Raw genomic sequence first — 27,667 nt, forward strand, 5'->3', positions numbered from 1 at the left:
GCTCTGGAAGTGAATTAGAAGGGATAATCTCTGACTTGAGTGCTGGGCTAGCTCTGGGAATTTTCTTATAGGTGACTGAGCAAATATTTTCTCCCCTACTCTCAGCACTACCATGTGTGCAAGGAGAAACATCTTTAGCAGTATGAGGGGCACTTGGATCACTTGGACCTCCCCACTCTGCCAGGCATCTCATTCATAGCTTTACTTGTTGATCCATTATTCCTCAGTCCTTGCTTTACCAGCTGAGACTCTGAATTTTTGATAAAGCTTGGCTTTGTTTAGTAACTCATGACTACAACAAAAGATTACAGTTGATTCTTATTATTTGCAGTAGTTATGTTCTGAAACGTCACCACAAGTACTGAATTAGCAAATACTGTACCATTGCTCCTTGAGGAAATACAGTGTTAGGGTCCTACAAGCTTCTGGTCACAACATATTTGTAAACCAGTCAATATATAAACTTACATGTTTCTGTTTAAAGACATATTATTTAATATACATATTAGTCCATCCTCGCACTGCTATAAAGAATGGTCCAAAACTGGGTAATTTAGAAAGGAAAGAGTTTTAATTCACTCACAGTTCCGCATGCCTGGTGAGGCCTCAGGAAAGTTACAATCATAGCAAAAGGCAAAGGGGAAGCAAGGCACCTTCTTCACAAGGTGGTGGGAGGGAGAAAGAGTGAATGAGTCAAGGGGGAAGAGGCCCTTATAAAACCATCAGATCTCACGGAACTCACTCACTATCATGAGAACAGCATGTGGGAACCGCCCCTATGATTCAATTACCTCCACCTATTTTCTCCCTTGACACATAGGGACTATGGGGATGACAATTCAAGATGAGATTTTGGGTGGGGACACGGCCAAACCCTATCAATATATATTGTTGATTTATTAACATCAACTCACAAACGAAGGCACCATATCTCACGGTACGCCCAGAAGAAGTTTCTCTAGCACTGGTGTTTTCTCCATAACGCACATCACAGTCTTCTTGCACTTTACAGTACAAGAATTGAAACAAGAAAGTAGAGTGCTGATTTGTTCAACCTCAGCTGGGAAGACATGCCTCAGGCAACTAAAATTTTTTGCTACTATGTGCATATCCGCAACTAACAGTGAAAGTGTCACAGTATTGACTTTGAGGTTTCAAAATTTTAGCAAGTAGACGAATTTGCAAATATGGAATCATCCAACAAAGGCTATGAACTGTATATACTAATTTTCTGCAAGACTTGGCCTACAGATGTCCTTTGTTGGTTTTAATAATGATTATCCAGAGTATGCTAAAAATTGGTGACATTTTTGGCATATAATATTTTAAAATTGAGGAATGTAGTATTTTTTAAGTGCTGTATTTCAGTTGCTCTCTGAAATTTAGAAGATATGGCAAAAATTAGGCACTAGCTCCTGCATGGCAGTAATAGTCCACAAGACCCAAATGGTGGCTGAACTCCTTAGAGAGACAGGACCTGTGCTTTTCAGTTTTATGTCTTGAAACACTTGCCTGCTGCATTAATTTACGTTGACCAATGTTGGAATTGAATTTGAGACACCTGCTTTAAAGTCCTCTAGCAGTCTTGTTTTACTCGGTAGCAAATAACCCATACCTCAAATCCCAAATCCTAATTGTCTTAGAATCTCCCAGGAGTTGCCAGGTCCCTGAAGATTCAGGTGCTAATGACGTAGAAAGTAAAACTTTTCAACTGAACCATTGTCCTTTTCTGTCTCTCCAAAAAAGACTTAATTTGTTAGGGAATTTTGAGGCTAAGACTATTGCCTAAAAAACACTGTCCGGTTTACAACTTCAGTTTTGTAAGTTTACAACTTACAAAAGGAGTTGCTTAACCTTCCATAATTTAATGAGTTGACATAATTTTGAATAAATTTAGTTATGTTTTTAATAAAACCCAGTCTTCTTTTTTTTTTTTTTTTTTTGAGACAGAACCTTGCTCTGTCACCCAGAGTAGCTGGGACTACAGGCACATGTCACCATGTATGCATATATGGTTTCTTTTATTTATTTATTTATTTATTTATTTATTTTATTATTTTTTTTTTTGAGGCAGGGTCCCACTATATTGCCTGGGCTGGTCTTGAACTTCTGGGCTTAAGTGATCCTTCCACCTGGACCTCCCAAAGTGTTGCGATTACAGGCATGAGCCACCACGGCTAGCTAAAATGCAGTCTTGAAGAGCAGATTTTTCCAAACTTTGTAATTCGAATCCCAGATAGTCCTCTTCCGGATTTAGGTTATTTCAAAAACTAGCTACACTTTTTGTCCTATGAATATCTAATTCCTTGCACTTTAATTTCAACATATGAGCGGTCGTTGCAAAGGTGGGCTTTCAGTTCAGTTCTAGAGTAATGACTGTATCAAAGGGTCACTGAATCTTCACTGTACGTCTAAAATAGAACATGATGCTTTCTAAAATGTACACCTAAGTCAAGTGGTTAGTCTGGGTATAGTGACCATTCCAGAGAAAAACAAGTCCAACCAACCAAACAAACAAACACCTTGAGTAATAATTTATCACAGGTTTCCACTTTTTAAGGGAAAGCATTTTAACAAAAACCTTCCTAACATCCATCTTACCAGAGATTTACACAAAGCACTATTTTTTTTAAATTACTTTAAGTTCTGGGATACATGTGCAGAACGTGCAGGTTTGTTACATAGGTATACACGTGCCATGGTGGTTTGCTGCACCCATCAACCTGTCATCTACATGAGGTATTTTTCCTAATGCTCTCCTTCCCCTGGCCCCCACCCCCCAACAAGCCCTGGTGTGTGAAGTTCCCCTCCCTGTGTCCATGTGTTCTCATTGTTCAACTCCCACTTATGAGTGAGAACATGTGGTGTTTAGTTTTCTGTTTCTGTGTTAGTTTGCTGTGAATGATGGTTTCCAACTTCATCCAGGTTCCTGCAAAGGATGTGAACTCATCTTTTTGTATGGCCACATAGTATTCCATGGTGTGTATGTGCCACATTTTCTTGATCCAGTCTATCATTGATGGGCATTTGGGTTGGTTCCAAGTCTTTGCTATTGTGAACAGTGCCACAATAAACATACATGACAAAGCACTATTTTAACAAAACTACTATCTTCTTTCTTCAATACTTGTTTTCAATGTTATGATGTTCTCTTCTTTACTTCCCCCCTTTACAAGTGGTAACAGAAACTACCTCAAAGTCCTACTGTCCAATGTGCAAATATTCCTGAGTCTCACTTCTCTGAATCTCATCATATTAACATTAAATTTTAAAAATAGAATATGGTTGAATGTTTATCTGTCTCTTCTACTATATTAGGAATTATTTTAAGATGGAAACTAGGTCTTGAGAGCCCCTTGTATCCTTAGGAACAAGCTCATGGCTGGTACTCAATATATGTTGACGTTGAATGTTCACTTGCACAAGTTATTGTCAATGTAACACTTGTATGAGCTCAGTGTAGAAATTTTCAACATTGACAAGTCCCTTCAATGTATGAGGTAGTGATGTAGATTATTTAGATTAAGTGATGTCAACTGGAAGACTTGGATTGAAGAAGCTTAAAACTTTTGCTCTTCAGGCAGTTAATCTTCAAGATTGATGGAATCTTATTTTTAGATCATGAAAAAATATACAGGCAACTGCTTTAATAGTTATTAATGGCAACTGTCAGGCATATGACCATTGACTGAAGATGAGTCAGACAGGCATAAAAAACATCTGAGTCCCGAATACAAACAGGAGAGAAAAGGTTCTATAATTGTTTATGGGTTCACCAAAGAGGGTCTGCTAATTAAATATTGGAGTATTTACCTGAAACAGCCATCATGGGAAGCTAATGACCTTGTTCAAAGGATGCAAACAGGTTATCACCTGTTCTATCAGTCAATAATACTTAAACAAGCAATTTCCATCACTGTAGGAACCCACAAGTAATTCAGAAGCCACCAGATTTTAATTAGCTTCAAAGCCTACATACTGGGTGGTAAAGTTTAGCCATCCACCTTTTTGTCATATAAAAGTCAGTTTAAAATACAAAATATGGTGTCAAATTCTGCATGTCTCTGTACATCATTCAATCAATGTAGAATAGGAAGAACAGAAAGAAACAGAAAAAAGAGATGGTCTGTTTTGCTAGCATTATAATGCACTCCAGGAAGAGTAGGAAAAAACTAAGGAATGAATAATTTAATCAACATCTCTCTTTACTTTCTAGCTAATGGTCTTATCAGAAAATACTAAACATGACACAGTATGAGAACACAGTGAACAGGAGAGATCCCTCCACCCCACATGCTAGCTATGATGTGTAAATACTGTGAAATATAAGGCTGTTTCTATAAAAATATATTAAGTTTTAGGATAGAAAATTATACAATTATAAAGACAAGCATTTAACACTAACTTTATGAATAGTGATTATTTTAAAATAAAATGATGTAGAATGCTTTATAATGAATTATTGTGTTATTAAGAGAATAATTTTATCATTTTATTATAGGGAAAAAAGACAAAATTGGATGTCTGTCAGTGCAACTGGGAAGGGAAACCTAGAAGCTGTATTTCTCTTGGGAAACTTTTTCCAAAGCAAACTAAAAAATTAATTCTTGATTAAATTTCTTTCTCATTCATCCTAACATTATCAATAGAAGCCCTTCCAAAATAGTCACCAAATCATGAATAAAATTCCTTCACACAAGATTGAGTTTCTGTTTTTAGAAAGATTACATTTATGTAGGAGTTTTATAAGAAGACTAAGATATTTTCTAAACATTTAAATGCTAACACTCAATAGAACTTGATTAAGTAATAACCAAACTACTAAAGGGTAATAGTTACATCAACACGTATTTCTTTCTCTCTCCCTCCCTCCCTCTCTCTTCTCTTCTTTTCTTTTCTTTCTTACTCTCTTTCTTTCCCTTTCATTATGTTTTTAAACAGTTTTATTATGGTCTAATTCACATACAATACACTGTACATATTTGAAGGTCATAGTTTAACAGTGTGTAACATGTATACACAAGTAAACTCATCACCACCATCAAGATAATGAACACATTCATCGCCATTGTCAATCAAATAATCTCACGATTCATAAATTTGGAGGGGAGAGCTTTATTTCCCATAAAGGGTTGCAGCATGTAGGCTGGCCATCCTGACAGCTGGAAAGCAGAATCTATGCTGAATTTATGCTGGACAGGAATTTATACTGGACAAGTTGGCCAAGTATACATATTCAGTAGGCTACAGGGGGAGCTATGAATATTCACAAAGACAGGCATATGCACATGCATAATAAGCAAGCAAGCATGTTACATGCTTCCCATGTTCACTTTGGGATGGAGACTTAACATGTAAATGTATTATAATTAGTTTCTATACCTCAAAGGAGAAACAGGGACACAAAGGCATTCAGTGTACAGCCTCTGTGTACCAACCAGGACCAGTTTATGGTCAGTGGTGTCTTATCAGGGGAAAGTTACTGAAATCAGTCTCTTGTCCAATCAAAGCTGTAGTTATGGCTTATGGAACAGGGACATCAGTCCGTGTCTGGCGATAGGTGAGCCGCAATTGTTTCAATATTGCTTATCTCAAGGCCAGTGCAGTGCTTAGCTGCTACAGAAAAAGGAAAAACTCTGTGGCCCTTAGAACATAGTTTATTCTTTAAGTGTAGAGGTGCATGAGTTAACCCTTGCCTGGCATAGCCTTAGATCTTATTTATAATTATTATCTTATTGCCTCAAAGACTCTGTTCTGTCAGTCTTATGTCTGTATTTTAACACCATCAAAATTCTCTTACTGACCTTTTGTGATGCCTCCTTCCCTCTCTTACTCTCTTCTCAGAAGCAGGCAACCACTGATCTTTCTGTCCCTATATTAGCGTGTAATTTCAAGAGTTTTATATAAATGGCATCAGATACTGTTTTTTTTTAATCTGACTTTTTCAGTTAGAAAAATTATTTTGAGATTCATCCTTGTTGTTGCAAATATCAATAATTCAGTCATTATTACTGAGTAATATTCCTCTGTGTGTGTGTGTGTGTGTGTGTGTACAATTTGTTCAGCTAATCACCTGTTGGTGGGCATGTGGGTTGTTTCTAGTCTTTGGCTGTTACAAATAAAACTACTATGAACATCCTTGTCTTATGGGATCCTTAGGGGGTGCTGCTTTTCTAGCTGGAAACCTCTATGGCTGGCGGTACCTTTGCCAGAGATTTGCTCAGGCCCACTGAGCCCACTCGTCCTGGCAGGCTGTGTTTGGCTCATGCTACCAGCCTGGATGCCACACCTCCAAAGAGACTGGAGTGGAGCAGTGACAGGTACATGAGCAAGAGAGCATGGGATCCGGGCACCGCACAGTCAGGCATGCTGGCTGCTGCAGTGGGGTGGGCAGCTCCAGATGCCAACGCACTGTGAGTCTGCTCTGGACCAGGCACACTGCAAGCAGCTTCCATGGTTGGCACCAGAGAATGCAGTGGTGCCCAGAAGCTTGGAGACTCCAGGAACCACAGGGCCCCAAAGGAGGAGTCACAGCCATGGCTCAGGGAGCTCCCAGGTCTGGGCTTCCCGAAGGATGGCAGCTCTTTTCTCCTCTCTTCCCTCCTGCTTGTCACCCACAATGTGGCAAGCAAGGGATGTGTTTCAGCACTGTTTGTACAACAACTCTTTTAGCCTCACCATTTGGTGGGTCCCGGGTTCTTGTCCTGTGTCCAGGAAGAATGAGAGGGCTTTACTGAGCAATGAGAGGGCTTTACTGAGCAGCTCAGAGGAGACCTGCAGTGGGCAGCTCCTTTCTGTAGTTAGGGTGCTCCAACCAGTGTTCAGCGTTCAGCAGAAAGGGTAGCTCCTCTCTGCTAGGCAGGTTGTCCCCATGAGTGTTGAGCTCTCAGCAGAGAGGGTAGCGCCTCTCTGCAACTGGTCATCCCATTGCTCCCTGTCCTCTCTTCATCCTCTGCTAGAGTTTGACTGAGTCCGGGAGGGTTTTATGGGCCTCTGAGGAAAGGAAGTGGGTGCTGATTGGTCCCTGGGCAGTCGTGGGTGGGCCTAGGGAAAAGCACAAGTTCCCCCTCTGGTCGGTGGGACTGGTGGCCCAGACCCCAGGCTTCAGGCCCTACCTGGTTTGAAGGTGGGGCTTCACTAGGGACTAACCCCCTTCTGCCCAGGAGTCTGCCTCCTGCCACCATTCATGGTGCCTAGACTGTTCATGCCAAGGGGCACCTGCAGGCCAGTGCCAGGCTGTCCTCAGGCCCCCCTTGACCTCCCTCCCATGCTTGTTGGTGCCCAAACTCCAGAGGGGAGGGGGCGAGAAGGCAAGGGGCTGGTGTTTCAGCACTGTCCCAAGCTCACACACACCCAGCCAGGCTGCATAAATGTTTACCCTGGCTCAGCCCCATCCTTGCTCCAAGACCAGAGCAGGCACTAGAAGCAGGGAGAGCCCAGGCAATGGGAGCAGATATCTCCAAGAATGCAGGGGTGAGTGGGGCTTCCTGGGACCCCAGAGTGCAGAGATGCCTGGGTCTGCAGTCACAGCTGGGCAGTTATCTGCACCCAGGGTGGGCAGGACTGTTGCTTGCTGCCAGCACCCAAGACCACAGGGAGGCCCAGGTCCGCAGCCACGACTTGAGTTGCTGCCTGTGCCCGGCTCCTACCAGCTCCATGGAGCCTGGCACCACTCCAGGCCGATCTCCACGTTGGAGCCCCTCTCTGTCTGCCCCTTCGTGCCCAACTGCACTGCTCCCTCACCAGCAGGCGACTCGACCCAGCCCCATTGTGGCGGCCCCCAGAGTGGCAGGCTCCAGGGGCCTCCCAGGAGTGGGCTCCGGGAACTGTCTGCCTCCTCCCCACACCACCCCTGCAGCAGCGGCAGGCAAGAGTGACAATGTGAGGCCAGGGTCGAGAGTGGTGGAGGTTCCAGGCCTGGGAGCAGGTCCTGCCTAGCCGCACGGAGGTAGGGGCAGATGTCTCGGGGATACCAGGGCACAGGGGACGTGGGGCACAGGGCTCCCATGGCTCCCACAGCCGCTCCTGCTGCCGCTTCTGCCAACATGGACACTGCCCAACCCCTCGCTGCAGCCAGCGCAATGCAAGCAGTCGCTCCGGATGGCCCACTGCTGCCATCCCTTGTAAATGATATAATACTTGGGGGTAAATACTCAGGATTATAATGACTAAATCATATGTCAGGTGTCTGTCTAAATTTTACATTCCTGTAAGCAGTGTGTGAGTTCCAATTACTCCACATTCTTACCAACACTTGGCATGCTCAGCCTTTTACACTTTAGCCATTTTAATAATTAAATTTAAATGTAATGAGTATTAGAATATAGTGATATTTCACTGGGATTTTAGTTTGCATTTCCATAACAACGAATGATGTGCTGTTTTCGTCTATGTCATCCATGTCTCATATTTGGAGTGACTGTTCAAGCTTTTTGCTCAATGTTATTGGTTATTCATTTTCTTATTCTTATGTTTTGAGAGTAATATATAACACAGACTACAAGCCCTTTAACAGTTATGTGTTTGTTTTTTTTTTGAGACAGAATCTCACTCTGTTGCCAGGCTGGAGTGCAGTGGCATGATCTTGGCTGTCTACAGCCTCCGCCTCCCGGGTTCAAGCGATTCTCCTGCCTCAGCCTCCTGAGTAGCTGGGACTACAGGCGCCCGACACCACGCCCAGCTAATTTTTGTATTTTTAGTAGAGATGGGGTTTTGCCATGTTGGTCAGGTTGATCTCAATCTCGACTTCGTGATCCACCTGCCTTGGCCTCCCAAACTGCTGGGATTACAGGTGTGAGCCCCCGCACTCAGTCAAATATTTTCTTTTAGTCTCTCTTTTGAAGAACAAATGCTCTTAACTTTGATGAAGTCTGGTTTTCATCATCTTCCTTCCTAAATTGTGCTTTTAGTGTCATATCTGAGAAATATTTGCCTAATTCAAAGTCATTCATATTTTTCCCCTATGCTTTCTTAAGGAAGTTTTATAGTATGAGGTTTTAATTGTAGGTATATGGTCAATTTTTTCATTATGGTAAAATATACATAATATGAAACATATTGTTTTTATTATTTTTAAGTATATAGTTCAGTGGCGTTAGGTACATTAACATTGTTGTGCAACTATTACCATTATGTACCTCCAGAACATTTTTGTTTGTTTGTTTGTTTGTTTTGGAGAGACAGGATCTCTCTCTGTCTGTCTCCCAGGCTGGAATGTGGTGGTGTAATCACAGCTCACTATAACTTTGAACTCCTGGCCCCAGGTGATCCTCCCACCTTGGCCTCCCAAAATACAGTGATTGGTGGTATAAGCCACCAGCTCCCAGACTCCAGAACATTTTGATCTTCCCAAACTAAAACTTTACACCCATTAAGCAATAATTCTTTATTACTCCCACTCGCAAGTCCCTGTTAACCACTATCATACTTTCTGTCTCTATACATTTTACAATTCTAGGTACTGCATATGTCTTAGTCTGTTTGGGCTAGTATAACAAAATACTATAAACTGAGTAGATTATAAACAACATAAATTTATTTGTCACAGTTCTGGAGCCTTGGAAGTCCAAGATTAAGCCACTGACAGATTTGATGTCTGGTGAGGGCCTATTCCCTGGTTTAGGAGATGGTGCCTTCTAGCTCTGTCCTCACATGGTGGAAGGAGCAAATAAGCTTCCCTGAGCCTTTTTTCTAAGTGCACTAAACCCATTTATGAAGGCTTTACCTTCATGACTCACTTTCCAAAAGGCCCCTTCTCCTAATACCGTCACCTTGGGGGTTACTATTTCAACATATAAATTTGGAAGGTGAGGGACACAAGCATTCAGACCATAGTATCATATAAATGGAAATGTACAATATTTACTTTTTTCTGTCTGGTTTATTTCACTTTGCATATGTTTTTAAGGTTTATTCATGTGATGTGTATAGGAATTTCTACACTATGTTTTGTTTATCCATTCATTCATGGATGGACACTTAGGTCGTATCCACCCTTTGGCTATTGCAAATTATGCTGCTATGATAAACATTAGTGTACAAAACCTGTTGAAGTTACTGTTTTCAATTACTTGGGGGTATATACCTCAAAGTGAAACTGCTGTTCATAAGGTAATTCTATGTTTAATTTTTCTGAGAAACTGCCAGACTTTTTTCCACAATGACTGCACAATTTTACATTCTCATTGGCAATGCACGTCCAGTTTCTCCACATCCTCACCAATACTTCTTATATTCCATCTTTTTAATATTAATCATCCAAATGGATAGTATCTCATGGTTTTCATTTGTATTTCCCTGATGATTAGTGATGTTGAGCAACTTTTCATGTACTTATCAGCCATCTGGCTATCTTATTTGGTGAAATGTCAATTCAAGTCCTTTGTCCATCTTTGAATCAACTTTTTTTTTAATTTTTTTGTTATTGAGTTGTAGCAGTACTTTATTTATTCTACACATTAGCCCCTTATCAGATATATAATTTGCAAATCTTCTCCCATTCTGTGGGTTGTCTTCCTTCTGGTGATAGTGTCCTTAGATGCACAAAAGTTTTAAATTTTGGTGAAACTATCTATCTTGTCTTTTGTTGCCTGTGCTTTTGGTGTTATATCTGAGAAATCATTGCCAAATCCAGTAGCATGAAGATTTTCTTCTGTTTTCTTCTAAGAGTTTTAGAGTTTTAGCTTTTATGTTTATGTCTTTCATCCACTTTGAGTTATATTGATTTATTTTCAAATGTTAAAGTAATCTTGCAATCCTGTATAAAACCCACTTGCTCATGATATATTATTTATATAATGTTGGATTTTATTTACTAAACTTCTATTAGGAAACTTTGCGTCTATGTTTATGAGAAAATTTTCTCCATAATTTTTTCTTACATATCTCTTCATGGTTTGGGTATCAGGATAATTCTGGCCTTATGGAATAAGTTGGGAAGTGTTCTATCCTCTGGAATCATGTGGAGGACTTTGGGTAGTACTGCTATTGTTAAATGTTTGGTTTACCAATGAAACCCTCAAACTTAGAGGTTGGTTTTGTAGAAAGAATCTTAACTACAAATTTAATTTTGTTAATAGATACAGAGCAAATCAGGTTTTTTTTCTTTAATTTCAACAGTTTGCACATTTCATCAAAATTGTTTAATTGAATTTATTGGCAAATAGTTGTCATAATATTCCTTTATTATCCTTTTAATATCTGTAGAATCTGTGCTATGCCTCCGCTCTCATTCCTTGTGTTAGTAGTTCTGTCTTCTCCCTCTCTTTTTTCTCTCTCCGCATCTCTTTCTCTCTCTCTTCTTACATCCTTATCTCTCTCTTTGTATCTATATCTATCTGTGTCTCTTTTGCCCGATCAGTCTTGCTAGTTTTATCAATTTTATTGAACTCAGAAAATCAGCCTTTGGTTACGTTGATTTTCTGTTTCTTTTTCCTGTTTTATATTTCATTGATTTCTGCTCTGATTTTTTTCTCCTTTTGCTTGCTTGGTTTCATTTACTCTTCTCAGTTTCTTCAGATGGAAGCTGAAGTCCTTGATTGTTCTTTTTTGTTTGTTCTTCCTGAAATTCTATGGGTTTTGTCTACTTATCTTTATTTGTTCTACTTACACACACCTATGTTACTAAATATATTCAATGTCAAAACTGACTTAGAATGCAACATTTGCCCTTCCTTCTTAATCTAGAAATAACTTCATTTTTTTTTAAGTTTTGAATATTTTCTAGGAGTTTTCTTGGGTGAAGGGGATGTTATAAACAGATAACAAACATGATCCACTCATCCCGAATTCTCAAAAACCTTTAAATTTTTCTTTGTCTATGTAGAGGTAGCAATAAAGGTAAGGCATTACTCTTAATCTCTTTCCTAACACCGTTTCTTACATAGTTCTCAGACTTCTTTAAGTTGATTTTCTTATGACTTTGAGTGGAGGTTATCGATCCCTCCTCACCCTTTATTCTTTCTCTCTTTCTCTGGACTCCTGTGCTGTCTGTTGGGTGATATTTATGTATGTTAGATTACTTGGGTTTATATGACAGCTCTACCCTTATTCATGGTAGGACCTTATCCTCTTTAATCCTCTCATTTGTATAATAAAATTAATAGTACTGTAGCAAGAATCATGCATATAAGCTACTTAGTACACTGCCTGGTACAAAGTAAAGGCTCAAAAACTACTTAATAGCAAGTATTGGAAATGAGCAAATAGACTATTCAAGTGTTCACCAGTACTAGTATTTTGTATTTCAAAATCTGATAAAAGAACTGCTCTTTTTATAAACTTGGTTAACTTACAATACTTCACCAAGTATATCTATTAAATTAAAATTTATTGAAAATCTTCTAACACTTTTTTTATGTTTGTCAGACACAAATTACAAACACACACACGGAGAGAGAGAGAGAGAACACAATTCATGCCTTTTTCATTTTTTTTGCCTGTTTGGTTTTTTTTTTTTTTTTGGCACTAGCTAGAACCTCCAGTATAATATTGACAAATTGGTGAAATATAGTTAAACTCTCACTTACTAAACATGTGCTGAGAACCTCAAGGATCACCCACTCTTCCAAGTTGTTGGGGAAACTAAATTCTAGTGATGGGAGCTAGGCAATAAACAAATAAATAAGAAAAATATAGGAAGTGACGATTGCTGTGATAAAACTAAACAGGGACTGGAACTGGCTGCTTTGGTCAGGCAATCAGAAAGGCTGTTGCTCATAAGATGCTATACATGTTGTGATCTGAAGGACAAGGGGCCAGCCATAAAAAGGTCTCAGAAAAGAGCATCCCAGGCAGATGAGGCAGATGGAAAGCCCCAAGGCATTAATGAACTTGGTCTGTTTGAGGAGCGGAAACAAGGCTGCTATGGCTGGAACATGCTGTCAAGGGGGAAGGAAGAGGCAGAGCCAAGACCACAAACGACCTTGGAGGTAAGATAAAGAGGCTCAGGATTTTTATCACAAGTGCCATAGGGAGCCCAAAAGGATTTTAAGCAGACAATGATGTAACTTGATTTATTTTTTAAAAACATCACTTTGGCTGGTGTTTGAAGAATGAAATATAGAAGGACCATTGGAGAAGGTAAGAGACTAGGTTAAAGACTGCAGTAGCAGGCTAGCCAAGAGCTGTTAGATGTTAGCAACAAGGGTTTAGAAAAAGTAGGTACAAATTATTTCATCACCCAGGTAGTAAGCATAGTAACCTATGGGTAGTTTCTGGGTCCTCACCTTCCTCCCACCCTCCCTTGTACACCAAACCCCAGCGACACGCAATTTACCCATATAACAGACCTGCCCATGGAGCCCCTGAATCTAAGTTTGAAGGAAAAATAATAACAATCATAATTTTAAAAAAGAAAACAAAAAGCAGGTATATTTCAAATGCAATTGGAGAATTGAAAATACTTCCCGATGAAGTGAATTTGGCAGAGGCCAGAGAGAAGGAAACTTAAATGTAATGATTGTAAAAGCTAGGTTAGCTATAGCGTACTTCAGTTCTAAATCAATTATCCGTGATATTTCTATATTTCCTAAAGCTATACGAATAATAAAGTAATATATTTAAATATCACCTATCTTTAAGGTTCACATCCTATCAATGTTGGTGTCTTTAAATAAATTCAGCTTCAAATGCTCTATTGAATAAGCCGGAAAAGTTAGTGGCTTATAAATGAATGGGACTGTCAGTGAGGACACTCACTACCACACGGTATTAAAATATATTGATTTTTTAAAGAGAGACTTGGTAAAATGTGACAAATTACGACCTACTGAAATAATGACATTTAGATTTCAGTGTCTTATGGGAAAAAGGAGTCGATAGTATTTCTCATGTATTGTATAAAGACCTCCATTACTTCTACCTTTTGCCATCAGTTAAAGGTTCATAACCATTAAGAGTTGCAGCTTGATCTAGAGACATGATTTTTGGGCAAAGCAGAGGGACCTGTTCTCTGTGTTGCTGGATTTCTAATTTTTCTTTCCAGTGTGAATCTGTTAGCTGAAGATCTATGATTCAGGAAAGAAGCTCAGAAATCATTTTAATCTATAAGTACCCTTTCTCTCCATTCCCAAGCAATCTGCAACAGTTCAACACCTGTTTTGAGTTCCTAGCTGTTCATATGATTACTAGTGAATCATAATCAAAAAGGCAACCACTATGCATCCCACTGCAAGAGGCAGTGCAAATAGATAATAAATAATTTTCTTTGGCTTTCTCAGCAGTAGAAACAAGGAGGAATGGCAAAATTACCAAAGTAAAATGATCTAAATGGCCACGTTATACTCTAAGAGAAACCTTCTCAGAAAAGTTACTTAACTTTGCATCCCTACCTAAATTTGGCACTATGTTAGCCTACCCCCAAAACATAAAATTCTATGATTAGGGTCAGATATGAGGTGAGACAAATAGCTTGTGAATAATCGTGTACTCAGTTTTATTTTTTTTTAACATCCAAGTAAAAGCAGCGATAATATTCAATGAGTATCTAAGAAATGTGGCAAAGTGGATATGAATTTTGGCTCTCCCCAGAATAACACTGTGAACTTGATATTGCCAACAACCCTGTTTTATCCCTTGTGACATTAGAATGATAATAAAATTATCCTTAAAAACATAGAACAGATTACATTTAACAACATATTCCTTTGGGTTGGCATCATCGTCAGGTACCATATTTTGCCTCATGGTGGCAAAATGTCTCCTAGGAGCTCAAGGCTTGTATCTTACTTAGCCTTTCAGAATCCCATTGAAAGATAAATATGCCTCTTCCCTGATGTCACTGTCAAAGGTCTTGGAATGAATCCCATGTGCATGGATTGAGTCATTGAGACACAGAACCCATATCGTGATTGAGCAGGACTGAACTGTGTCCTACTCATCCTTGCATTCAGGAAGGGAGTCCAGAGCCTCACAAACAACACGGGATGAGGAGGGAGAGGGGTTGTGTCCTGAGAGAATCACAGGTTCTTGCCATAGAATCTAAATTCTATAACTCTAACTCTATATTTCCTAACTTGGCGTGATACCTTGAAGAAGTTTCTAAAGTTCTCTGTGTTTCAGGATTCTCAATTAGAAAGTAACATAACAATCCCTACTTTATAAAATTGCTGTGAGATTTTGATAAAATTATATATATATATATATATATATATATATATACACACACACACACACACACACACACACACATGAAACAAGCCTAGCTCAGGCTGGACACATCGTGGTACTAAGTACATTTATTTCTTTCTCTCCTCTTCCTCTCAGGAGTGATGCAGAGTGAAGACAGCATGTACTGATGCTGGAAGGCAGCTATAATATCTTCACTATTTCTTTTCTATGTCGAGCTTAGAGCCATCCACATTTTTTTCCTAGTATTTCTTGGTTTTGAGCTAGTTCATCATCCTGGTTACTTTAACCTTTCATCATTCCCCTCAAAAAGTAATGCCCCATTCAGAACACAATAGTCTAGGTTTGATCTGTCCAGCACAAACTTGACTGTAATCTCTTTTGATCTGAAAGTACTTTCGTTGGCGACACCTAAGATTTTCATGACCACTGTTGTGACACTTAACTCCCTACAGGCACTTGAACCCATCAATAATACTCCAGGCCTTCTCTACAAGTCAACTTACTGGCAAACTATGTCTCTTTTTACCCATGCCTATGAAATTGCCCTTTGGAGCATGTGCTGAAAATTCTATTCCTACTCATTGTTATCCTATTAGATCTTGACATTTATGCTTGCTGGCATCCTTTTAGGTATGGGTAAACCCCTCATCCAAGCTTCATGTCATATACAAATTTTACCAGTGTTCTCTGGTGTCTTTATTTTCAATGAAAACAAAATCGAGCCCCAGGTGGTGATGGGATCCTTCAACACAACATATGTTTCTCTCTAATTTGGGGGTGGTCTCACCAACAGCATCCTAGTCATGTAACCAACTCTGAACCCTACTCTATACTATCATCAAACCTATATATATATTTTTTTTTCATAAAGGTTTGTGAAGAAAGTTCATAAACTTTCTTTATACTTTATACTTCCTTCACAATAGGAGCTCCATTATGTAGGAATTTGTACTGGTTAATCAAAGCACCTAGCATCTAGCCTGTGGAAGCAGAGGCACATCCAAGCAACTAAATGTTGGGAAAGAAAGGTTGTGACCACTAAGATAGTATATCAAATAGATTTCAGATGAAACCAATAAAAATCAGATTTAGACAAAAGGCTGAAGACCAGACTGAAGAGATTTTGAGTTTTGAATGATGGATGTTAACAGATTCTGTTCCCAATGGAGCAATATACTGGCCTCACTGTTCTAGGGAACAAATATGGTCATTTATCAAATCTGCCCCCTCCCAAAATAAACTGACTCACCCGTGTAACATATTGTAACCTAAAGAACTCTGCTGTGAGACCCCTCCAGAATGGTGCAGAAGTCAACAGTTGAGGCTGTTGGGCATGATGAAATAGGGTCTGGCTCTAAAGACCCCCACTAGCAACGCAGAGTAGTGAAGGCAGTGACCTTCTTATTGTATGAGCACAGGGAACCTGTTCTAGGAACCCCCAGAATACCAGACTGGGATAAACAGCTGGGAAAAGGGTTTGGTCCCTGTAGCCGCGCTCAGTAAGAGAAATGCCCCAGAAACTGGGCATAACTAATAATTATTCTCTTGGCTTGGGAGAACTTGGGGAAGTTTGGGAATAAATGTATTTAATATAACCAAAATACTAACAGTGATTATGGCTATGGAGATTTACAGGTATTGAGATTGTGCATAATGAGTAATTTCACTATTTTATTTATCTATTACATATATTCTCTTAAAACTCCCTCTAATGAGCAGGATTTTTTAATCGTAGTAAAGAATAATAAAATTAAACATATAATTTACCAAAACACAGTAGGATTCTCATATGCTTCATTAGCATCCTGCCTATCCAATAGGCAGAATGGTTTAGTCTTGAAAATTCTCCTCAGTGCAAAAGAAAGAATCTTTTGAAGCAAAGTTGGAAATAGGGTGGCAGAAGAAGCAGAACCAGTGTCCATTAATGCTAATTCATAGGAGTGAAGATTTTTTTAAATGATGATAAAACTTTTATGTTTCTCCCTTCTGCAACTGAGCTGTGATGAAGGAATGGCCTCTGAATGCTCCAAAATAAGTAATTACTATTCATTTAAGAAACATACATTATTCCCTACAATTTCCAAGTTAGTTTGATAGACATTGAAGAAGATTTGGAAGAATAAGAGAGACTTTATATGTGCATAAAAGTTGTAATTCAAGGTTCATTATGATAACTGACATTTTAATAATTCAAAGAACTATAGGAGTTCAAAGGGAGAACTCCTTTTAATCTAAATATCTTAAGAAAGGCATTATAAAAGAGACGGCATTGTGCCTGGGCTTTGGACAATAGATAGGACTTCAACAACAAGAATGAGAGGAAAGTGTCTAGTTTAGGCAACACTGTAGGAGACTGTGCAGTGTGAAGAAATAGGCGGGGGAAGCCCACTGGCTAAAAGATTTATGGGATAATGAGTGATAAAAGGAGTTTGGAATCAAAACGATGATCTAGGGAAGTTCATTTGGCAGCTAATCATGATGAATTGAAGGGGAGAGCCACTGGAAGTAGTGTCACTCCTTAGGAAGCTATTGCAACACTATAAAGAGGAGTTAATAAGAGCCTGAGCTAAAATTGAGTAGTAAGAACAGATGGGGAAATCGAGGTTAAAGTAATGATTGAAGAGGGTTTGCAAAATAGATAATGTTCAGAATGAGAAAATGTGAGAAGAAATTGAAGGCCTACATTCTTTGGACTGATATTTGAAGTTCATCAGGTAAATAACAATTCCTAGAGAAAACATGTGGAAAGGTGGTAGAAGGGAATGGAGGAAAGACACTGGGGGAGAGTGGGAAGGCTGAGGTCAAGGCAGATGAAGAATCCAGAAAAAACAGAAACATCATAGTCATGGAGTCCAAGCGAAGGCAAAAATCAAGAAGCAAAGTAGCCAAAAGTAGCTCAGGATGTAGAGAAAACAGGAAGGACAAATAAAGGTAAAGCCATTGGATGTCATGAGCAGAAGATTACTGCTAATTGTTAAGTAAGGAGGGTAGAGCCCAGGCAACACTTCTCCAGCCCATGTGGGTTCTGAGACTGCTGAAGTGATTAAGGACAAGGTCTTGTGAGAAGAAAGAGGAATACACCAAAGAAAAGTGGGATTTCAGATCATAAAATTCTGTTACCTGTATGTAGTATCTATTTCACATCCTAAGTGCAGGTAACAAAATGAGCCACAGAGACTAGGGGCGAACATCTAACAGAGATCAAGGGATGTGTTGATGAAGAACAGGCTAATTTTGCAAAATTCTGAATCCAGCTACAGTATTTCTATGGCATGTGATTTGGTGCTTTGATTTTGGAATGTGAGGTTGGTCTTAAATTGTTGGGCCTGTAACAGACATGTTTGAATAAAGGAGACAGTGGAAAAGTCTGGATGCTGAATGTTAGGGTTGAGGTAGAGTAGACAGTGAGAGAGCATAAGTAGTATGTAGAGATTGGAGTTTTGTGAAGTTTGGGAGTAAAGGAGGGATTTGCTAGCCAGGCATGGTACTGTGGTCCCAGTACTCCAAGCTAGTCAGGAGCTGGATGTAAGAAGATCACTTGAGCCCTCGAGTTCAAGGCTGCAGTGAGCTAGGACCACACCACTACCCTCCAGCCTGGGTGACAAAGCAAGATCTCATATTTGAAAATAAAAAAAAAATGATTTGCAATGGCTAAGGAAATATTTTAGGCAACTTTTTAAATTTTTTTTTTCATTTTATGTTTGTTTAGGGTAAGGTGGTCAAAGCTGTCCAAAGAGAAAACAAAATCTAGTTGAAAGGAAACTTCCTCAAACAAGAGAGGAAATTAATTTAGGAAACTAAATTCAGATGAGATTAAAAAATGGATATCATCTAACAAAGATAGAATAACTACACTTGAAAAAGAAAAGGGGTTTAAAAATAAAGAAAATGATCAAAATGTTCTTCGTGCAGAAGATGAGTAAGAATAAAAATTTTGCAGCTGAGAGAAAAGAAGTTCAAGCAGTGAATGTCAGGCAGCTTTACTCTTCCTAATGAAACTGGATTTTACAGCTTCTGTTAAGATTAGTAAGACACAGGGGTAGAATTGTTGGCTTGACATGAATGGTAAATATGAGGAACAACTTGTGAGGAAACAAAAGTGATGTGAGGTGAATAAAATGAAATGGAGAACAGCAAAGTGAAGTGAGGGGGCATGAATGTGAGCAGCTGCGGACAGAGACTTATTGCAGATTGTCCCTGCGGTGCTTCACAACCCAGGAATAAAAAATTATATGGTGCCTGTGTCCCAGGACACAGATGCCACAGATTCATTTCACTTCCTTTTAATGTTTAATTCCTCCAGATACACAATTTGACTTCTTTGTATTTGAACTTTCAGCATCATGACTGTAGGCACGTCATTTTTTTTCTTTTATGTTTTTCCTTTTATATTTACCTGCTGAGGTTTTATTTTTGCCAAACATACTGTTTGGCTCAAGATAACACATGATTATAGTGTAAATAAAATTGTCCTCCAGGGAAGAAGGGGCTCTCTTTCGTTTTTTTCCTTTTTTTTTTTTTTTTTTTTTTTTTGATGGAGTCTCACTGTATTGCCAGGCTGGAGTGCAGTGGCACGATCTCAACTCACTGCAGCCTCCGCCTCCCAGGTTCAAGCAATTCTCCTGTCTCAACCTCCAGTGTAGCTGGCACTACAGGCGTGCACCACAACACCCGACTAATTTTTTGTATTTTTAGTAGAGACGGGGTTTCACCATGTTGGCCAAGCTGGTCTTGAACTCCTGACCTCAGGTGATCCGAAAAGGGGCTCTCTTCCTATGACTAGTAGCTCAACAGCATATAAGGCCTAGCAGGGCTGAGCAAAGCTGCTTCTCAGCCACTGACTGGAGGCTGTGGGTAAAGTCTCTATACATTGAGAAAAGAATGAGCAGAGTTGGGTTTCACATGCCATTTTGGGCAGAAACTTATCCTTCCTAGTTAGGTGAAGTCAACTTTGAACTTTTCATAGAATCTCTTTCAGAATTTACAACTTAGAAAACCTTGTGGTGAGAAAACTGCACTTGTACTTTTAAATCTTCACAGTAGAGCTTGTTTTGTACTCAGGGGAATGCCCACTGAAGGTCAGAGGAGCCCTGAGCTTCCATCAGCTATTTGCTTTTCCTGCATACAAATGTGTAAACCGGTGCTGTGGCTTTATTAGCATGAGGAAGTTCGGTAATCCAGGTTGTTAATGACCTTCCATCTTCCCTGAGATACATGACGATGTAGCCTAAGGCAAATCATTTGCATTTTTCAGAGCCATTATTATAAAATGTATAGATAAGAGAAACAAAAATCTCAGAAGACACAACAATGAAGCTCAGCTCCAAAGCCCTTGGATAAGGTTCTGGAGACCTTAAATCTATATATTCAAATAAAACTTACATTGAAACTGTAATTATGACAAAGAAGTATCTTTTGGGTCCCAATTACCCCACCAAATAACAACTTACATTGAGTGTCCTTAAAATATAGAATATTCCACAAATATATTACGTTTCATTTATAAGGAAGACATTATATATATTATACTGGTGAAAAATTAAAATCTAAAATGTTTAAATGACTTGTCAAACTTGCATGGCTCTTAAGTTGCAGAGCTAGCATGAAAAAAGGGTACCTCAATTTTGACTTCAGTCATCTTTTTGCTGTATTCCATGATAAAGTCAGGGGTAGAATCTGCCATGCTGGTCACTTTCCAATTAGAGTGGGTCACTAGAATCCAAATCCAAGTCAAAGATTTGGATTCTAGTGCCAGTTATGTTCCTAATGAGGTATGTGATCTTAAAAAGCCATGTTATCTCTCTGGATGCAAGTTTCATTTTCTGTTAAAAATAATAAAAGAAAGAAAAGAAAGGAAGAATGGACAGACGGGAGAAAAAGAAAGAGAGAAAGAGAAAGAGAAGGGAAAGAATATTAAATTCAAAGCTATTTTATTGAAGAATAAAAAAGGAAAAAGCAAATTAACTTGCTTTGTAACTGCCTAGAATCCTCCTCCAAGGAGGCAGAGTCATTTCTAATATCCATCTCACTAAAAATGGACTTGAAATGAAGTACGGTAAAAAAATGAGTGCTCCAAAGAGCTTCATACCTTACTTCCAAGATTTTCTAAACAGATGATCACATTCGTGGCTGAGCTGGCACACACATGCTCCAGTCGACAGCGAAGTTCTACACTTGCTCTTAGTGATCACTTATACTCAGTGGCTATTTTCAGTGGCTTTAGAAAGAATTATCCAGGATGAGGAAGACAGAAAGAGAAAAAAATGACAACTCTTGATGAAATTCCTGAGGATCTCCTATTCAGGAGTCTAGCACGAACTGGAGAAATGAAAGGATAAGGTAGGACAAGAGACTGTCACCTATGAAAATATCCTAGGTTGTTTACAAGCTTGGAGGAAGTTGCTTAAGAAGGGGCAGATTTCATTACAGGAAAAGATAAACTGACACCCAGGAGGGTAGAAAGTAACTCATGTCAATCACCTCATTACAAGAATAATACTAGATGATTTTATCAAAACAAAGTCATTTCCCAGACTCTTCCTGAGACAGAATGGTGAGTTCAAGATTACAAAGAACTACTACATGCCCAGTTACATGCAGCAGGGAGTAGGAAAACCAAGGTGTTGTCCAGAGTGACAACCTACCTGCCTGAAAAAGGGAAGGAAATAACAGCAAAGGGGAATAAATAGACCTGAAAGAAGCATCTTCTGAGACCCCTTGATGAAGCTCCTCTGCTAGGCTATGTGGTTACAGGTTTTCAGACAAGAGGTCAGATGGAATGAGACAGATGATGTCCCACTCCCGCTTTATTAAAAAGCCAATGTTTTTTAACAGAAACAATCAGACGCACCTCAGAGGACATAAGCTAGAGAGTATCCAGAAGATGAGGCTGTGGAGGACCCAAAGGGCAAAGCTATGCACCTTTCCTCCGAATTTATGAGAGCAAAGTGGTCAGTCAGCACAAGGATTAGTGGGTGGATAGTCAAGGAAGACTGAAAAGCCATAAGCTCCCCACTTTTATCCAGACCTCCACTGCCCTCGGAAAGATTCAATCATTAGAGTGAAAATGAAATTTGCTATTGGGATATCCAGATATCATCCAGCCAACCAATGAAATTTCCTCCATCCTAGACATCTCTTCCACACTTCTTTTTATTTCCTCTACTATGATGTTCTCAGGCAGTTGAGGGATATTTCTTCCTTCCTTCCTTCCTTCCCTTCCTCCCTTCCTTCCTTCCTTCCTTCCTTCCTTCCTTCCTTCCCTCCCTCCCTCCTTCCTTCCTTCCTTTCTTCCTTTCTTCCTTTCTTCTTTTTTATTTTTTGAGACAGGGTCACACTCTGTCACCTAGGATGGAAGGCAATGGCACAATCCAAGTAGCTGTGACCACAGGCATGCACCAGCATATCTGGATAATTTTTAAATTTTTTTGTAAAGACAAGGTCTATTATGTTGCCCAGGCTGGACTCAAACTCCTGGGCGCAAGTGATTGGTCCAACCTCAGCCTTCCAAAGTGCTGGGATTACAGGCATGAACCACCATTCTAGGCCAACTGGGGAAATCTTAATGCATTGCCCATAAAACTGTGGGGGACACTGCACACTTTGCAGGTACTGCTGTCTGTCAACTGGCAATCAGTGGTCCAAACAAACAGAGCTAAAAAGTCAAAGTCTGACCCATTCATTAATTATTTTCTTACTAGTCATTGTTTTTGGTTTTGTTTTTTTACTTTATGTCATTATCTAAAAATATTTCAAAATCCTTGAAATGAATTAAAATAGGGAGAGTTTTACCTTTACCCTGTGTCATGTAATTCTGCCCTATTTCACATGTTTTTGACCCTATGCTGAAGCTGTGGATGCCAGCCTTGTTCAACTTCACACCACTCTTTTGCTAGGCACTGCCTGGGCAACCCCACAACCAGACCTGAGGCTTTCCAACCTGAGCCGTGTACTCCTTGGGAGTGGGGGAATGGACTGACAGGTAGGGTTAAGTTGTTCTGATTCATTCTCTGATGTACTGAATGTTGCCATCCCAGAGTTGGCCTCCTACAGAGATCCAGAGAAACTTGGTCAGCTGAGTCAAGTGTTGAAGGCAAGCAGTATGGGCAGATTGCTGAGGTTATGACCACCAGGCCTGGAACGAGCCCCTGATTAGATCAGGTTGGAATAGATACTTTTCCAGTCATGAAGCTTAAAACCCCGACAGGCCTTGGCCAGGTCTCTTTCCCCAAGTCTGACTTCTGACCCTGCTAGATCCTTATGTACCGCCTAGAATGTAGTGAATAGTAGTGGGGCATCCACTTCTTTTCCATGAGTTTCTCGTAATAAACACCCTTCCAGATAGCCTGGTGTGAGCCTTCAGGTCAATAGCTTCAGTTGCCTCAACAAAAGACTGTTTTAGTTTCAAAGATTTTGAAATATTTTTAGATAGTGACATAAAGTCAAAAAACAGTGGACAGTAAGAAAATAATTAACGATGGGTCAAGCTTTGAATCCGCTGGTGAAAAAAGAATCAGCTAAACACATGATCAGTTCTTGTTTTTGAGTCTTTGTTTTCAAGCTGTAAAAAGCTCTGTTTATCTCCTAGTGATTAAAATGAGCATCCTCACTTGTTAATCTTCCTGTCAAGGATTTCTCTGATGATTTTCTTGAAAATGAAGTGTACCCCAGATTTCAGTTTGGCTTCAGTTTTGTCGTGTTTACTTGTGTTTTCTATCTTTAACACTTGCAGAGAATATCACTAATACAGTCACTTTAAGTCCCAGGAAGCCTTGCAGCAATCTCTTTGGTTCCTCACAGAACGCAGGTGTGACTGGAGCAAGGCAGCTGGATAAAGAGCTAAGTGGAGTCGTGGCCAAGCCAAGCTGATCGTGGTTGCATATGTTTAGGAATCATGGTTTATCTGGAATCCAGGGGGATACATTGTAGGGTGAAGGAAAAAAAAACAAAAACCCAAACTCCAGAGGTAAAGTAAAACTGGAAAGAGGTTATTCAGATGTTATCAATGAGAAAACCAAAAAGAAAGTTGAGGTGTGGACTGCTTCAGATAGAACTGGGAGTTTTCTACTATCACCGTTCCTAACAAATTTGGTTGGCCACATCAATAGCCACTCTGTCCATGAATCATTGCTCCCTGAATATCTCCACAGTCAGGCCTCTGTAAGGGTGGAGAGTAGATGTTGTATGGATGCAGAAACCAGACCTAAAATGGTATGCTGTTTACTTAATGTTGATCTCAGCAGTAGCCACGTGTAAAACTACAGTCAGAGAGATGAGGAGACTCAGCAGCAGACAGAAAGCAGAGCCCAGAACAGAGAGGAGGGCCTCGGGAGAGTTGCAGCAAGCCGAAGGCAGAGGCCCATGGAAACCTCCTTTTTGACACACTGTTCTCTGGGATGTTCTCTGGGATACAAGGTAGAAAGCCAAGGACCCATCTATATAAGGAGGAAAAGATAGTGTGGTAAGCTGAATAACACCTTCTCAAAGATGTCCGTTTTCCAATCCCCAGAGCCTGTAAATATGTGACTTTCCAGGGCAGCAGGTACTTTGCAAATGTGACCTAGTAAGGGATCTCGAGATGGGGGGATTATTCTGGTGGGTCCAACAAATCACAGCATCCTTATAGGAGGGAGAGGACACATGGAGTTAGAGGAGATGTGACAAAGAAAGCAGAGATCAGAGAGGGAGAAAGAGAGATTCAACATGCTAAGCTGCTTGTTTTGATGATGAAAGAAGGAGGCCACGGGCCAAGAAATGCAGGTGGCCCCTAGGAACTGAAAAGGCAAGGAAACAGCTTCTCTCCTAAGCCTCTGAAAGGAACACAGACTTGTTGACACCTTGATTTTAGTACAATGAAACCTATTTTGGATCTCCAGAACTATAATAATAAGTTGTATTGTTTTACATCTCCAAGTTTATGGTAATTTTCCACAGCAGCAATGAGAAACTAATAAACAGAAATATGGCCATTCTTACAAATGTAGCTTGATAGGGTTCTAGGTGGTCGTTGGTTGCATAGTAAAGACCTAAAAATTTTTAGAGGAAACCAATTGCAAATCTGAGATTGTGCCAACCTACAGAATTAGAGAACCAGTGCTTTAATATATTTACTCTGTCTAGAGGTTCAATTGGTCCTAGAAGCCAGTGAGACACTGAACAAGAAATTTGGAAATTAGTGAAACCATGGAAGAAGAATCAACTGTGTCATCTCATTCCTTGAGGTGTTCCTTTATAGTCATTCATTTATTCATTGATTCATAACACTTAGTGAACCAGACTGCTAAATGCTGGGGCCAGAGATGAGAAGACAACAGCTAAAATATTTGACCTCATGGAGCTGTGTGTTAAACTCCATAAAACAAGTGTGAACCCTTCTTCGTGAAGAATAGCCTCTTCACTTTCTTTCTGCTTGAGAATCTACTGATGCTCAGTAGATGCCAAAAATGCACTCGAGCAAGGCAGATTCAATATGGTGAAAAAGGCAGGGTTTTATAAAGTGGTTCCTGATGCTTATAATCCCTACAATGAAAACATGAGGATGAGCTATAGAATGATATGAGTAAAATGCAAAATAACACACCTACACTTTTGAGAACCTTCATCTTTCAGAGGCCCTGGAATCACAAAAGAGCCCTATGTTAGAAGGCACAGAGAAAAATACACTTCTGCTTTAAGCTGTAGGAAAAAGTATGGAGCTATATTAGGAGATTTGCCAAGCAGATTAAAGAAGACAGCTGCCAAACGTGAATCATGTGTGTAGACTTGAGATTCTAAAAATCACTGGAGAATTATCTAGAAAGAATGGTCGCCTCCAATTGTAGGTTGGATCTTAGAATTCAACATGAAGGAATGAAGGGGAAGAAATTAGAACAGGGTTTATCCAAAAGGCTCCAAGGCAGGAGGTCCAGTCTTTTGGCTTCCCTGGGCCTCACTGGAAGAAGAATTGTCTTGGGTCACACATAAAATACACTAACACTAATGATAGCTGATGAGCAAAAAGAAAACAACAATCTCATAATATTTTAAGAAAGTTTACGAATTTGTGTTGGGCTGCATTCAAAGCCAAACAAATCCTGGTCCTCATGCATCCCACTGGCCACAGGTTGGACAAGCTTGCTCTAAAGGAACTGAACAGGGCAGGGCTAGGCAAACGTTTTCTGTAAGAGCTAGATAGCAAAAATTAATAGGCTTTGCAGGCCACAAGGTCTCTGTCACAACTACCAATCTCTACCATACTAGTGTGAAAGCAACTATAGATAATATGTAAATTAAAGGGTGTGACTATGTACCAATAAAACTTTATTTACAAAAAGAGGTAACAGTTATATTTGGTCCACTGGCTGTAGTTCACCAGTCTCTACAATAAGGTACAGCTTCTCTTGCAATGAATTGAAAACTCAATGACATTTGTGGTACCATCCCTCCCTCCCATATCCATGGCAAAATTGCTGTATGAAGTTGAGCAATTTACCTAACTTTTAGTAAGCCTCCGTTTTCGCATCTTGTAATAGTGTCTATATCATAGGATGGTTGTGAAGATTGAATGAAATGGTGAATTAAAACACCTAGTAACCTGCCTGGCCCCTAATAGATGGCACTATTGTTGTGGTCATCATCTCCAACAACCAATTATTAGAAACCGCTGTAACCAATTAAATGTGCACTTTACACATCCACAGGGTCACTACCCATTGCCCTGCTCTGGCACTAAAGCTGAAACTTACGTATCAGTGTTACTCTTTGTCGTTCTTGAAACTATTCAAAATTCTAGCCTCCTCCTTTTTGTCTCACACAAGTTGTTTTCTTGTCTTTTTAGCTAACTTTAAAAGCTTTGAAAAGGCAAAGTCATTGTATAATAGCCTAAGGAACACAGCAGGCTATTACCAGCATTCTAAGAGTTTAGTTCTGATTTAAAAATGAGAATGAGGTGGGGGAAAAACCTCAGCAGAATTACTCTGTGAGGGCGGAGAGAAGGTGAGCAAAGGAGCTATTTCCAGAAACTGAAGAGCAGAGCAAGACCTGTAGAAAGCTGGGGATTCAGGGACTGGGGAATTTCTGATAGTGAGAACAGCATCACAGGAACACATTCATCCTTTTGTATTTTCTATAGGCTTTAGGGTTCCTTCATGCAGACTCAGATACCACCAGTCATTACGGATGGGACATACGCATGAACTGACGGGGCAGATGCTGCCTTTAAAAATTATGAGTCTTTTGGGCAAGAAAAAGAAAACGACAGAATTTTTTCCTGATTACATACATACAATTCTCTTCTGGCCTCCTTGCATTTTTTTTCTTAAATCCACGATTGGGTGTAGCTGCCCAAAAGAGTAAGTCTGAACTCAGATATCAATGGATGCCTTTTTGTTGTATGTGCCCAGAGCTCTTCCTCTTGTGGGAACTGCCTATTTCTCATCCCACCATCAAGGGACACACCACGGGTGGAGTCAGAGCTGCCTTACAGCTGGACTAGAAATGCTGGAGCTTTATCTCTGGGGGAGCCTGGGTATCTGGTGTTTTACTCTTGGCCGTGATTTGG

General features: G+C 39.8%; 1 pseudogene; it reads right to left on the minus strand.

Moving 5' to 3' along the window:
• LOC105523095 overlaps positions 1-13,920 on the minus strand; it is a 34,901-nt pseudogene extending 20,981 nt beyond the window's left edge.
• Between the last annotated feature and the right edge of the window lie 13,747 nt (positions 13,921-27,667).

Source organism: Colobus angolensis, unplaced genomic scaffold, assembly GCF_000951035.1.
Source record: "Colobus angolensis palliatus isolate OR3802 unplaced genomic scaffold, Cang.pa_1.0 Scaffold45, whole genome shotgun sequence".
Classification (NCBI taxonomy): Eukaryota; Metazoa; Chordata; class Mammalia; order Primates; family Cercopithecidae; genus Colobus; species Colobus angolensis.